Source organism: Peromyscus leucopus, chromosome 7, assembly GCF_004664715.2.
Source record: "Peromyscus leucopus breed LL Stock chromosome 7, UCI_PerLeu_2.1, whole genome shotgun sequence".
Taxonomy (NCBI): domain Eukaryota; kingdom Metazoa; phylum Chordata; class Mammalia; order Rodentia; family Cricetidae; genus Peromyscus; species Peromyscus leucopus.
In genome coordinates this window covers 48,132,777-48,145,743 of record NC_051069.1, presented here as the reverse complement: position 1 = coordinate 48,145,743, position 12,967 = coordinate 48,132,777, and the positions used below count along the sequence as shown (strand labels likewise).

The 12,967-nt window shown below is 43.4% G+C and overlaps 1 long non-coding RNA gene across 1 annotated transcript; it reads right to left on the bottom strand.

Annotated features, from left to right (window-relative positions):
• Positions 1-3,574: 3,574 nt before the first annotated feature.
• Positions 3,575-12,562, bottom strand: LOC119088426. Its single transcript, XR_005092096.1, has 3 exons — positions 12,488-12,562; positions 4,428-4,597; positions 3,575-3,660 (listed from the first exon to the last, which is right to left on the bottom strand). It is a non-coding gene; the product is annotated as an uncharacterized LOC119088426 (long non-coding RNA).
• Between the last annotated feature and the right edge of the window lie 405 nt (positions 12,563-12,967).

The window sequence follows — 12,967 nt, the reverse complement described above, 5'->3', positions numbered from 1 at the left end:
CAGTTTAGATTATTTACCCATTTCTCGGACAGCACATCCCTCTCTAGTGTGCCTGGTCAGGGCTGGTTGGTCCTAAGGCAAGAAAAATAAGCTTCCCACCATTTACCGGGGAAGCGCTTCACCTCACAGTGTCCTCCGATCCAGTAATTTCCACATCAGCACCATTGCTACTGATCCACAGATTGGTTGCTTCCCCCTCCTCTCCATCATCCTTGCTAATTTCTATGAAGAAAGCTTATTTTATTCTCACTATGCTGGTAAGTGACCCTTAGTGCTGCAGACCTTGGACAGTTCTGTGATAGACATCCCTGAAATTACAGTGAGCATCCAATGAATATTTGAATTAAATTGCATTCTGTCAGATCAATCTCAGTCTCTTGAGTGGGTCAAAGTATTGTCCTTTAAACTATGGTCTGAGGTCCTTGGATTTTAATAGATGCTACTGAATTGGCTTGACTGACTAATATGTTGGAAATATAGACTGAGTATTTAAAAATGTAAGTTCATGCTTGTCCATGGTCTAGCAACATCATATTTCAACCTAAGGAAATGTGTATGGTTCATCTAAAAAGAGGGTAATTGATAGGATGACCTTTTGATCTCACAGTACTCTGCTATAAGTTGTGATAAGCTCTGCCTTTTATTCCGCTGGTGCCTGGGATTGAGCCCAGGTCACTGCAGATGCTAGCTAAATATCCCACCATTGTGATACACCCCCAGCTCCTAACTCTGTCATTTTTATCTTTTAACAATATTTTGGAGTATGTTTTCTGAGATGTGGGACTGTGTAGGAGGACAATGAAAAGGATGGTCTGTCCTCTCTAGATTCTGCATTTGTTTGGTATTTAATAGTATATGACCCTTTGCTACAACGAATGTCACTTCAAGCTGCCAAGCAGTTGTACAGACAGTTATCAGTGTTACATACATCATAAAAAGAAAACAAAAAAGAGGCTTGCGGGGAAGGGAGCTTCCAAATGGACCTTGAGTATATGATAGGATTTCAATTAAGAGAGATAACTTCCTAGAAGAGCTGTGCTCACTCCCCATGAGTGATAATTCCAGTCATTTCTTTCTGCACAGTTGTGTCTCTTCCTGTCAAATGAGAAACTTGGGGGAGGCCCCTTTCAGGGCTACTTTCACGTACTGAAGATATGTGGTGGGGTGCTTATAAATCATAGTACAGATACAGGATTGTGTTCACAGCAAAATAAGAGACTGACTACCTCTAGGTGGAGACACTGAGGGGAGTTAGAGAGGCCTTTGACACCACAGAAGACCTTGAAGAAGGAATGCTGTGTGCTCAGTCATTGCAGACTAACATTTAGCTTTCATCATTTTACTTTTAATTTAATTTTAGTGAGCATATCAAGTAACATTTCAGAATGGCATTCTCTCTCTCTCTCTCTCTCTCTCTCTCTCTCTTCTCTCTCTCTCTCTCTCTCACACACACACACACACACACACACACACACACTATAATTTGTTCTCATTCCCTCTGCCTTCCTCTTTCCTGCTGGCTCCCTCCCTCCCTCCCTCCCTCCCTCCCTCCCTCCCTCCCTCCTTCCCTCCATTCCTCCTTTCAAATAGTCCCCCTTCCTTGCTTTAAAAAAGCAAGGCAAATTTAAAAAGAAAAGGGGTGTGTGTGGTTTCTTTCATCAAGCATAAATTCTGACATGGAAGTCCAGAATTAACATAATTACTATAAGCCAAGACTTGTAAATAAATGTGTACCCCATATAGAAAGTAAAGAGTGTGCCTGGCTAAATTATAAACCTCATTTTAGAGGTAAACTTCATCAGGTAAGGCCACACTGTCTACTGCCCCAATACTTAGCTGTCATGTGTGTCCAGTAGTGACTGCTCTAGACAGGCAAATGCAGGATACTTCCTTTGTTGTAGGACCTTCCACAGTGTAAGCTCTGCCCAAGATTCCACATGGAGTTCATTAGAGATTCCAGAGTGAGATTGAAATGAAGCAAACACTGGCCTTCCCCAAGACATCTTTCATTTTATGATTCTTAAAATTTTCCTTGGGTTTGTGGGTTGTATCATGGTTATCCTTTATTTTATGACTAATACCCTCCTATAAATGAGCACATAACCTGTTTATCTTTCTGGGTCTGGGTTACCTCACTTAGGATGATCTTTTCTAGTTTCATCCATTTGCCAGCAAATTTTATGATGTCATTGATTTTAACAGATGAGTAATAATCATTGTGTAAATGTATCACATTTTCTTTATCCATTTTTTTTGGTTGATGGACATCTAAGCTGTTTCCACTTTCTGGTTATTATGAATAAAGCTGCTATGAACATAGTTAAGTAAGTGTCCTTGTGGTATGGTAGAGTGTCCTTTGGGTATATGCCCAAGAGTGGTATAGCTGGGTCTTGCAGTAGGTTGATTCCAAATTTTCTGATAAACTGCGATATTGATTTTCAAAGTGGTTGTACAAGTTTACACTCCCAGGAGCAATGGAAGAATGTTCGCCTTTCTCCACATCCTCACCAGCATGAGCTGTCATTTGTGTTATTGATCTTAGCCATTCTGATGGGTGTAAGATGGAATCTCATGGTCATTTAATTTGCATTTCCTTGATGGCTAAGGATGTTGAATGTTTCTTTTAGTGTTTCTTTATCATTTGAGATTCCTCTATTGAAAACACTCTGTTTAGATCTGTGCCCCATTTTTTAAGAGGTCTTGATGGGGGGATGGACATGGAAGCAGGAGGGAATCAGGTTGTGGGGAGTGGAAAAAGAGAGTACTAGGAAATGTAACTGGAATCTGGGGTACCTCTGGGATGAGCTAGAAACCCAGTGCAATGGAAACTCCTAGGAGTCTATTAGGGTGACCCTAGCTAAGACTTCTAGCAATGGGAGATACGGACCCTGAATCGGCTACCTCCTGTGACCAGGCAAGACTTCCAGTGGAGAGATTAGGACCCCAACCCAGCCACATAACATCTGACCTACAATTTGTCCTGCCTACAAGATACACTGGGACAAAGGTGACACAGAAATTACAGGAGTGGCCAACCAATGACTAGGTCCCACTTGGGCCCACACTATGATAGGGAACCGACCACTGACACACTCTGGGTCAGGACCCAGAGACCGGACAGCCCGGAAATCTAATATAGAACCAAACATGACTGGCAAAAAAGAAAGAAAAAGTCAGTGAAATGATTCTGGATGATATTCTGCTATACTCACAGATCTATGCCTAGCCCAGTCGTCAGTAGAGAGGCTTCACCCAGCAACTGATGGAAACAGATACAGAGACCCACAGTCAAACATTAGGTGGACCTTGGAGAATCCTGTGGAAGAGAGGGAGGAAGGAAGGGTTATGGGAACCAGAAGGGCCAAGGACACCACAAGAAAACCCACAGAATCAACCAACCTGGGCTCACAGGGGTTCACAGAGACTAAACCACCAACCAGTGAACTTGTATGAGACTGACCTAGGCCCTCTGCACATAATGTTAGAATTTTGTAACTTGGTCTTCTTGTGGAACTACTAATAAAGGGAGTAGGGGCTGTCTCTGACTTTGTTACCTGCTTTTGGGGTGCCTAATTGGTTGCCTTGTCCAGCCTTGATAGGAGAGGAGGTGCCCAGTCTTATGTCATGGCTGGCTGATAAATGTGGGAAGCCTGCACTTTTCTGAAAAGAAAGGAGAAGGAATGAATGTTGAGGGTGAGGGGGTCAGGGGAAGGAGAGGCTAGGGGAGGGAATGGAAGAAGAAAAAGAGGGAGGGAGGGGAAAGCATGATCTAGCTTGGAAAAATTAATTAGTTAATAAAAATAAGAGAAATAAAAAAGAACACTAAAAAATTTCCAAAGGATCTCAAAATTGGCTTAAAGTGAATTCATTACAATTTAGGTCAATTAAAATACAAAAAGTCACACTTCACTTTTTAAAAGAAAACATGAAGATGTGATATCTGCATACCCAAAGGGCTTGCTTTCAGTAGGACTGAAAGTAGAGCCTCCCCATGAGATCACACTTCCTCCTCCATCCCATCCCATCAACCTAGACCAGCACTGTCTTGCCCTTAATGTTACTCAAGTGCTGTTTTACTTGGTGTCACAAAGCCCAGGTCCCTTTAGCATCTTTCTCTTTACGCTGTCTGTCTTTTCTGTTGAGTCTTTCTGGTGCCTTCTAAGGACTGGGATACAAAATCAGCTAGTGATACACAGGTTGGGAAGATGGGCATCTTGAGGGGAAACAGCCCCACTGGCTGCGGTTTCATAGAAGACACAGAAGTCTATCTCTAGCTGTTCATGCCTTTTTGGATTCATCTCCCTTTCTTTATCAAATAACAACTTAGAAAAAAGAGCTTTGGAGTTCATTTAAGCAAGTAATTCTTCAAATCAAGAAGACCCAAAGAGCCTACTTTTTATTTTATTTGAATATTTATTTTAGTGTACCTGGGTTCTTGTATGCCACAGGATTGATTCTGGAGGTCAGAGGACAAATTGTCAGGGTTAGTTCTTTCCTTCTACTCTGTGGGTCCCAGGAACTTAACCCAGTTGTCAGAAGTGGTGGCAAGTCCTTTTATGTCTTTTATTTCCTGGATAAAACTGTTGTTTGACTTTTCCTGGGAGACATAAACAGATGTGTATTTTCTCTAGATAGGACACACAAGTAAAAGACCAAAGAAATGATTCTACCTAACTTTTAGCTAAGTGAACCAATAAGTTTATTAGTATTACTTGTAGGAGTATAAGTAAGGGTTTACTTTTACTTTGGTATGTCAATATATTGGGCAAGATAACTCAAAAGCAGCTGTATAACTGAAAAGAACAAAGTAGTATGGATGATGACTAATGAAGACTGCATCCATAGAGCTATCTGCATGAAAAGAGGCAAGTGGAGAGAGTCACTTCCCTCCATGAAATTTCTACTGCTTATATAGCCTGGGTGGGTGTTTTGGGTCTTGTAAGTTTCAGGAGCATTCTGAGACTTGTGAATTTTCTTCCTAAGATTAAGTTTGAGAAACATTTTAATTGTCCTCCCTTTAGTAGGAAATGTTTCATTTTTGAGGAAAGGATTATACAGAATACCTACACCCCAGAATAACACAGATCCAGAAACTTCTTACCATGCTAGTATGTGAGCCAAAGAGGTGATGGCCTTCCTTGAGACTTGCAAAGAGAGTGAAAGGGAATTGTGGTCCATAGTCTCCTAGGCCATTTGTATAGCTACCACCTTCCTATACCTTGTCTCCCTCATATCAACCTGTTTCTATGTCACCATTCAAGGACAAGAAAACCACTTATCTTCAGCCACATGAAACATCACTTTCCCCATTATTCAATTTAGCTCACTAGAGATTGGAGGGAATCATGACTTGAATGGCTGCCTTTATTCCCTGTATTTCTAAATATCAATAGTCTTTAAGCTAAAAGTCACTTCCCTCAACCATTATATAGCAATAATGTTTTGCTCAATATACTAAGTGAGATACCAAAGATACTATAATATTATGACAAATCAGATGTGGTGTCTGCCTTTGAATAGTTCCAATATGACTAGCAAGCAACAAATAACCGAAATGAGTTTTACCAATTTTGCTTTCTTTGCTACAACTGACATTATTAACACAGCATTAATTCACACAAATATTAAATATATACTGTATATTCAGAGTGAGTTCAGCTTTGGCAACACCCACGTCAGAAGTTTGCATTAGACAACTTTCTGTTGCTCTTAAGTACAACCTCAGAATCCTTCTCAATATAGGACTCTTAGTAGTACCACTAATGCCCTTTCCTGATAGAGGAGAATCTCAGTCTGTCTGCTCCAACGTCTGGTAGGAGGGACAGATTCCTTTTTAGAGAGTGTAGCAAGTACTCTACACAGGTGTATGATAGGCAGTGTGTGAACTTTGAAGAGTGACCTAACTTCCTGGAAAGTTAAGGAAACTTCTGGAAGGAAGGCAGTTTCCAAGGACTGAAAGGAAGGGTATAAGCTCATAAAGCAGAGCTGAGGGGGAAGGGAATCAGAGAGAGAGGCCTGTGGGATGGGGTGTTAGTAGGAGCAGAATCCATGGCCTGGTGTGTAGAAACCATCTGTCTGGGTTATTTCTACTTGGGTCACTGTTGCAGCAAGCTCAGAAAGCTGTGACACATAAAGATAAGGCCATTTGCTCCATCTATTATCCAAACTGCTTTGAGCATGAGCATTGTTGGACTCAATCTTTCTTTTTTTAATCAACTATTTTTTCTTTATTAAGAAATTTTTTATTCATTGTACAAACCAACAACATATCCTCCTCTCTTCCCTCCTTCCACTTCCCCCAAACCTTCCTCCCCCAACCCACCGCCAATTCCCTCCTCCAAAAAGGTAAGGCCTCCCATGGGGAGTCAGCAAAGCCTGGTATATTCAGTTGAGACAGGTTCAAGCCCTTCCCTGTTGCTAGAATTTTCCTGCTTGTCCACAGTCAGGACAATCTTTGTCACCCGCCAGTCCACAGCCGCTCAACCCAACCAAGTAAACACAGAGACTTATATTGCTTCAACTGTATGCCGTGCAGCTTCTTGCTAACTTTCTTATAGCTTAATTAATCCATTCCATAAATCTATACCTCGCCACGTTCTGTGCTTACTGCATCTTCACATCTGCTGTCATGGGCAGCTGCCTCATCCTTCTGCCTTCCTGTCCTTTTATTTCTCCTCTCTTTATCCCCCTATCCTTCCTGCCTACCACACCGATCAGGTTATTTATGATCAATCAGAACAACTTACATACAACCATCCCCCACCAGCCAGTGCAGACCATCTCAGACACCTGCACTCAGCCCATTCCTAATCATCCCTATCGACCTGCGGTAACGCCACAAAGAACCCAAGAAGGGCTCCCACAGGACATACAGAACATCCCACAGCACCTCCCTCTGCGTTAAGGCTGTTCAAGGTGTCCAATCATAGGTAATGGGTTCCAAAAAGGCAGCTCATGCACCAGGGATAGGTCCTGATCCTACTGCCAAGGGCCCCTTACACAGACCAAGCTACACAACTGTCTTGCTTGTGCAGAGGGCCTAGACCAGTCCCATGCAGGCTCCACATCATAGGGAGAGGAAGAAACCTGGTGCTAGGGAAGTTCCCAGGATTCCACAGGATGAACCCAGCTTAGACTATTAGCAATAGTGGAGAGGATGCCTGAGCTGGCTTACCCCAGTAATCAGATTGGTGAATACCCTAACTGTCATCATAGAGCCTTCATTCAGTAACTGGTGGAAGCAGATGGAGAGATCCACAGCCAAACACCAGGCCGAGCTCCAGGAGTCGTGAAGAGAGGAAGAAGGATTATATAAGCAAGGCGGGGTCAAGATCATGATAGGGAAATCTACAGAGACAACTGAACCAAGCTCATGGGAACTCATGAACTTTAGACCAACAGCGGTGGAGCCTCCATCTTTCAACAAGTCCTGAAAGATACATTCTCATTTGTTTAGATGATGAAGAGGAGAGCAATTCTTTAAGAAATCATTTCTGCATTTTCTGTTTTTACATCTTATCTTTAGATGCTCCCACACTGTCAGCTCTGCTCCTTTGTTCTTTTATTCTAACACATGCCACTTCAGTTTTCCAAAACACCATACAATTGATCATGATGAAAATACAGTAAATGCTTTGAGCAGAAAAACCAAGTACATTGTTTGTCAGGAGTCTTCCCTGTCCTCAAACGCAGGGAGTAAGAGGTTGTGGCCGCTTCAGCACCTACACCTTAACAAATGAACTGACCATGTATTGTGAGGAACTGGGCCAACTCTGCTGGAATTATTTGCTTGTGATAAAAAGAACACAGGTTGGGAATAGGCCAATATGCCCAGTTACTGCCCCAGTCCAATGCAAGCCAGGTTGGCAATGCTTGCCACATTCAGAAAAGAAGCAGCTTGGCTCCATATTGTTTTTGAGGACGTTTCCTTAGATCTCACTGTTAATATCCCACACCTCTTGCTCCCACATTAATCCTATCATATATTTAGTCAGAAATAGGGCCACTTACTCCCACTTTGTGTCAAAATTAAACAGTATCTGATATCTACAAAATGATGAGTGGTCAGTGTGAGAGGTCTTGGATCCAGAGCAGGGGAAAAAAAGTGTGACTGGGATAGGAGAGTGTTAGTTGTCAATCTTTAGGTGAGACAATGGTTGGAGAAAATTGGCACACATTGATCCTACAATTCCAGTAGCTTTCCTTGTTTGGAGGAAACAATTGATGTAATAGAGTGTATATTTTCTATGTTCTAATATTTCATAGCACTTAATGGGTAGAACGTAAGGCAAAACTCCATAGGTTAAAGCAGGGGTGGATCCCTATGATAAGGAAAGAGGTCTCCATCTACACGGATGTAACAAGAGCTCTGAAACCCCCTGAATTGCCAAGGCTTTGGTTCGTATGGCTGGGAGGTTGAGATCCATACCCAGAAGCTGCACACAAGCACCAGTATCACAGAGCTCAGTGGTCTCAACCCTGAGCCATGCTTCGTATTCTCCATTGTGTTCAAATTTGAGACATGAAAAAACAATGCATACTCAGTCAGGAATAGAAAGTTGGCCTGCACATATGCATGCATACTTAGAAGGTGGCCCTGCCTATTGCTAATACCAAGACAAAGGAAGTCAACAGTAAGCACCCAGAACTATTTCCAGCCATTATCCATAGTCTCTTATGCGGAACCACCTCACTCACCGTGAGGCTGTTATGCCTATTTCTAAACTCCACCTAAGTGAATAAACAGTATATGGCATTTTGTGCTTGGTTTTCCATTAACATCCTATCACTGAGATTTATTCTCAAGATATAAGAATGCAATCTAACCTTGTTTATAGTTCATAATGTTGCTGTATTCATAGCTGCATACAAATTTATATCATAATCTTCATCTGAGATTTTTACTGTCATGAATATGTCCTTTATTGCTAGTAATAATTCTTGCCATAAAATTTATATTGTCTAATGTTAATTAAGTGTCTCTAGAACTCTTTCTCTTTCTTTGCCCTTTCTCTGAATATATAAAAATTGTAAAGCCACAGATTCAAGACTGATTTTATACCCAACCAATATAAATAAAAATAAAAGCACATCTAGGCACCCTGTAAGGATGTGGCTAAATTCAAATGACAGAGAAAAATCATAAAGCAGCCAGTTTAAAAAAGACCATCTAGCTAGGCATGGCTGTTCATACTTGAAATCCCAGGACTTAGGAGTCTGAGGCAGAAGGATTAGTCACAAGTTTGGGAGTAGCCTTGCCTACAGATGAAAAAAAAATCCAATAAAGAGGAATGAGAAGTGGAGGGGCCTGATCAGGTCTCTTTTCCATTTCTTTTGTTAGAATCGTATGGCAATGAATTTCTTAGTTTTTTTTGTTTTGTGTGGTTGTTGTTTAAAAAGCTTCATTTTTTTTCTCCCCCCACCATGTAATCCTGTTATTTTTTTGTCTTTGGTATCTGTTGCTCCTGTTAAGAACCTGAGTATCTCACAGCAGCTGTGTTGATGGCATAAGATCAAGCTAACCCGTGTTCTACCACAGACAGGGGAGGGGCTTGCGAGCCCCTCCTAACTGGGGAGCTATGGACAGTTGAGAGCTTCTAGGGGAGGGAGAGCTGTTTTCTTTAACAGTGCAGCCTGTAGTAGGTCCACCATGCTCTCGTGGGTGTTTTCAAACCTAGGAGTACATGGGCAGCACAAACTGGCTTGGATAGGTCATAAAAATGAAAAAGAGGGATGTGAAGTTGGGAAGGGATGGGGAGAGGGGAGCAAATCCAGAAGGAATGAGGGGGCAGAGTGTGGCGTGAATATGATCAAAGTGCGTGTATGAAATTATCAGAGAATTTACAAAATATTTGAAATAATCTGAACATCAGCCTTTCTGCTATCCTCAGCAGGTTACGTGTGTTCAAATCTGGCGGCTTTTCAGCTTCCTCCTTTGAATTTGGTAGTGTTACTATGAGGTGCTGAGGCTTGATTTTCTTTGTACTTACACCGCTTGGCTTTAGAATCATTCTTGAATCTGTTGGTTTATAATTTTTGTAAATTTCAGAATGTCCTAACATTTCCCTATATGTGTCTTCCCTTGGAGTAAGGGAGAACCTTACTCCTTAGCTAGCAAGTATGCACACTGTGGTGATGTGAATGAGAAATGTCTCCCACAGGCCCAGATACTTGAACTCCTAGTGCTCGTTTGGTGGCATTATTTGAAGTCTTTTCATCCCCGCCCTGCCCCAGCCTCCTGCAATGCCTGAAGAAGACACAAGGCACATTTGGGGCTCATTTTTTTTGTGTGTCTCTTGTTTTCCAAGGTCATGGCCCCTGAAGTCCTTGTCACATTGATATTCCCGTAACTTTCTTATTTCTTGCAATTTGAAGAGTGGGCTGGAAGGCTTAGGAAAGTTATTTTTGTTTGTTGGCCTGTGCCCTATGACATGAATTAGATAGTTCCTCCTTGGCATAATAAAAATGGTAAAAAATAAACAAACAAAAACCCCAGGAAGCTACATACCAACCAAGTTCCACCACATTCTCAGCTATCTGCCTCCATGTACTGCTCACATTCGTGGGGCTTTTCTCTTAACTCTCAATTGTTTTAACTGTTTCCCACTGACTTCAAAGTGAGAGCTATTATTTATCTTTTATTCAGCTTAAACAGATGTTCTCAGTGAGAGGATTTGTCCATAAAAACTTCTTTTTCATGGATTGAAGCAATTGATATTTTGAGGGTAGGGTGGCTTAAAAAAATATTGATGCCCAGACCCTATCTTCTGTTATGCCCAAATCACAGGGGACCCCCAAAAGACTACCATGGAGACTGAATCCTGTATGTAACAGCAAAGAGCCTTTATTTTCAAGCTCTGAGCTTGGGCTCTCTGTCCAGTACAGTGGCGAGAGCAGAGAGCCCAGAGCCCAGGCAGGGTGGGTTTTTTTTTTTTTAATCGTAGCAGAGGTTGGGGTGAGGGGATTTCTAGGGTTCAGGACCCTGATAAGCTAACATTTGTCTAGGGGTATAGGGAATGTTTGGAATATCAGATGTGGGTCCCATTGGTGGGGTCAGCTTATGGCTTTTCCTGGGTCCAGGTGTTGCCTGCCAGAAGCTGTGTCTGGGCCTCTAAGCCTGTTATGGCAGCTTATGGTCAAGCTATTTTGCCCCCTACTGTTGGTTAAATGGTGGAGTGCTCATGGCTGGCCGCCACCTGTGGCAGCCATGCCAATGAAGGAAAGTGCTGGAGGAGATTCACGAGCCATGGTTACCTTTTTAGAGCTTTATTGGGAGGGGAAGAGAGAGGGAGAGGAGGGGGGAGAGAGAGAGAGAGAGAGAGGAGAGAGAGAGAGAGAGAAGAGAGAGCAAGAGGAGAGAGAGGAAGAGAGAAGAGAGAGAGAGAGAGAGAGAGAGAGAGAGAGAAGAGAGAGAGAGGAGAGAGAGCGAGAGGGAGAGAGAGGACAGATGGAAGGAAGGAGCAAAAAGGAAAGAGAGATACACACAGAGGGCCCACCCACTTTTTAGGCTGGGACGCTGTCACAGACTGATGACGTAATTAAGTACAGAATCCTTACATCCCAGACTTTCACTTATTATAAAAAAACAGGTAGATGGGAATAGGGGTGTCATTCCTCTCAAAAACTGCTTCCAGCTGACAATTGGACGTTAGTTGGCTCTTGGGGGAGTCTTCTGAGGCAGAAGGCATTGTGGGATGGTGTCTGTCATCCGTTTGCTCTGGAGACTTGTATCCCTCTTGGCTGTGGCTGGGTCCTGTACCATTAGCTGAACAGTGAGTTAGAGCAGCGAACTGGGAAGAGAAAAGCTTGTGGGGCATGAGAATTTATTTTTTGGAATTAGGGACAAGGCAAAGATCAGGGCCCTGTCTGTATGCATGTGAGAATGAGTGGGTGGAGTTAAGGTGAGTTAGGGCGAGTTGTAGAAACCGCCCAAGCCCATTTGAGCCCGCCCACTGTTGGTGGAAGTCAGACAGAAAAGGTTGCACGTGGCAGACGCAGAAGTGGGGAAGGAGAAGGGTTCAGAGCTTTAGCAGAAAGCTTGGAGATAAAGTAACTCTTATTTGCCCATTCGCTGGCAGAAGTTACTGCGATGACGCTGTTATGTGGCCAGGTTTACGTGTGCCTGCCCCTGTCCGCCAATGTAGGTGGTAAATGTATCCACCCCTTTGTCTCATGGCTGTAGCCGAATGAAAAATAAAAAATTAAAATAACAAACCAGGATCAGACTCCAAGCTCAGGCATCCCAAGAGTGAAGAGAGATCTAAGAATCAGCTCAAGTTCGCCATCCTCTTCATCAAGGGATGGGAAGGACTGCAGCTGCACTGCAGTTCATCCACCCGATAGACCCTAGACAGCATTGACCCCCTGTCAGGAGTGAAAATGTGCCTCCCGTTGCCAGCACAGCCCGAGGACACCCCCCCCCCCCCATGGTGTCCATCTCAAAGAATATAGCTCAGACTACAGCCGCGAGAACTGCGGACTCACTCACTGTGGTGAAGAATCATGGCGGTAGCAGTAGTTGGTAGCTGTGTGGGGTCCAGGGGAGGCGAGGGACGCACACACACTGGCAGTCTCGCTGGATGGGGGAGGAGGTGGCAAGCGGCAGGGCAGCAGTCAGCAGGTCCTCGGTGGTCTATCCCGGGTTTTGGCACCAATATTGGTTAAATGGCATGCTGCTTGTGGCTGTCTGCCACCCGCAGAGGCCATGCCGGCAGAGGAGAGTGCTGGTCAGAAGAATCATAGCCATGGTAACCTTTTTAGAGCTTTGTGGGGGGGAGAAAGAGAGAGAGGGAGAGAGAAAGAGAGAGGGAGAGGAAAGGGAAGGGGGAGAGAGAGAGAGAGAGGGAGAGAAAGGACAGACGGAAGGAGGAGCGGAAAGGAAAGAGAGAGACACACAGAGGGCCCACCCGCATTTTAGGCTGGGATGCTGTCGAAGGCTGATGACATAATCCTTATACCCACCCCTACT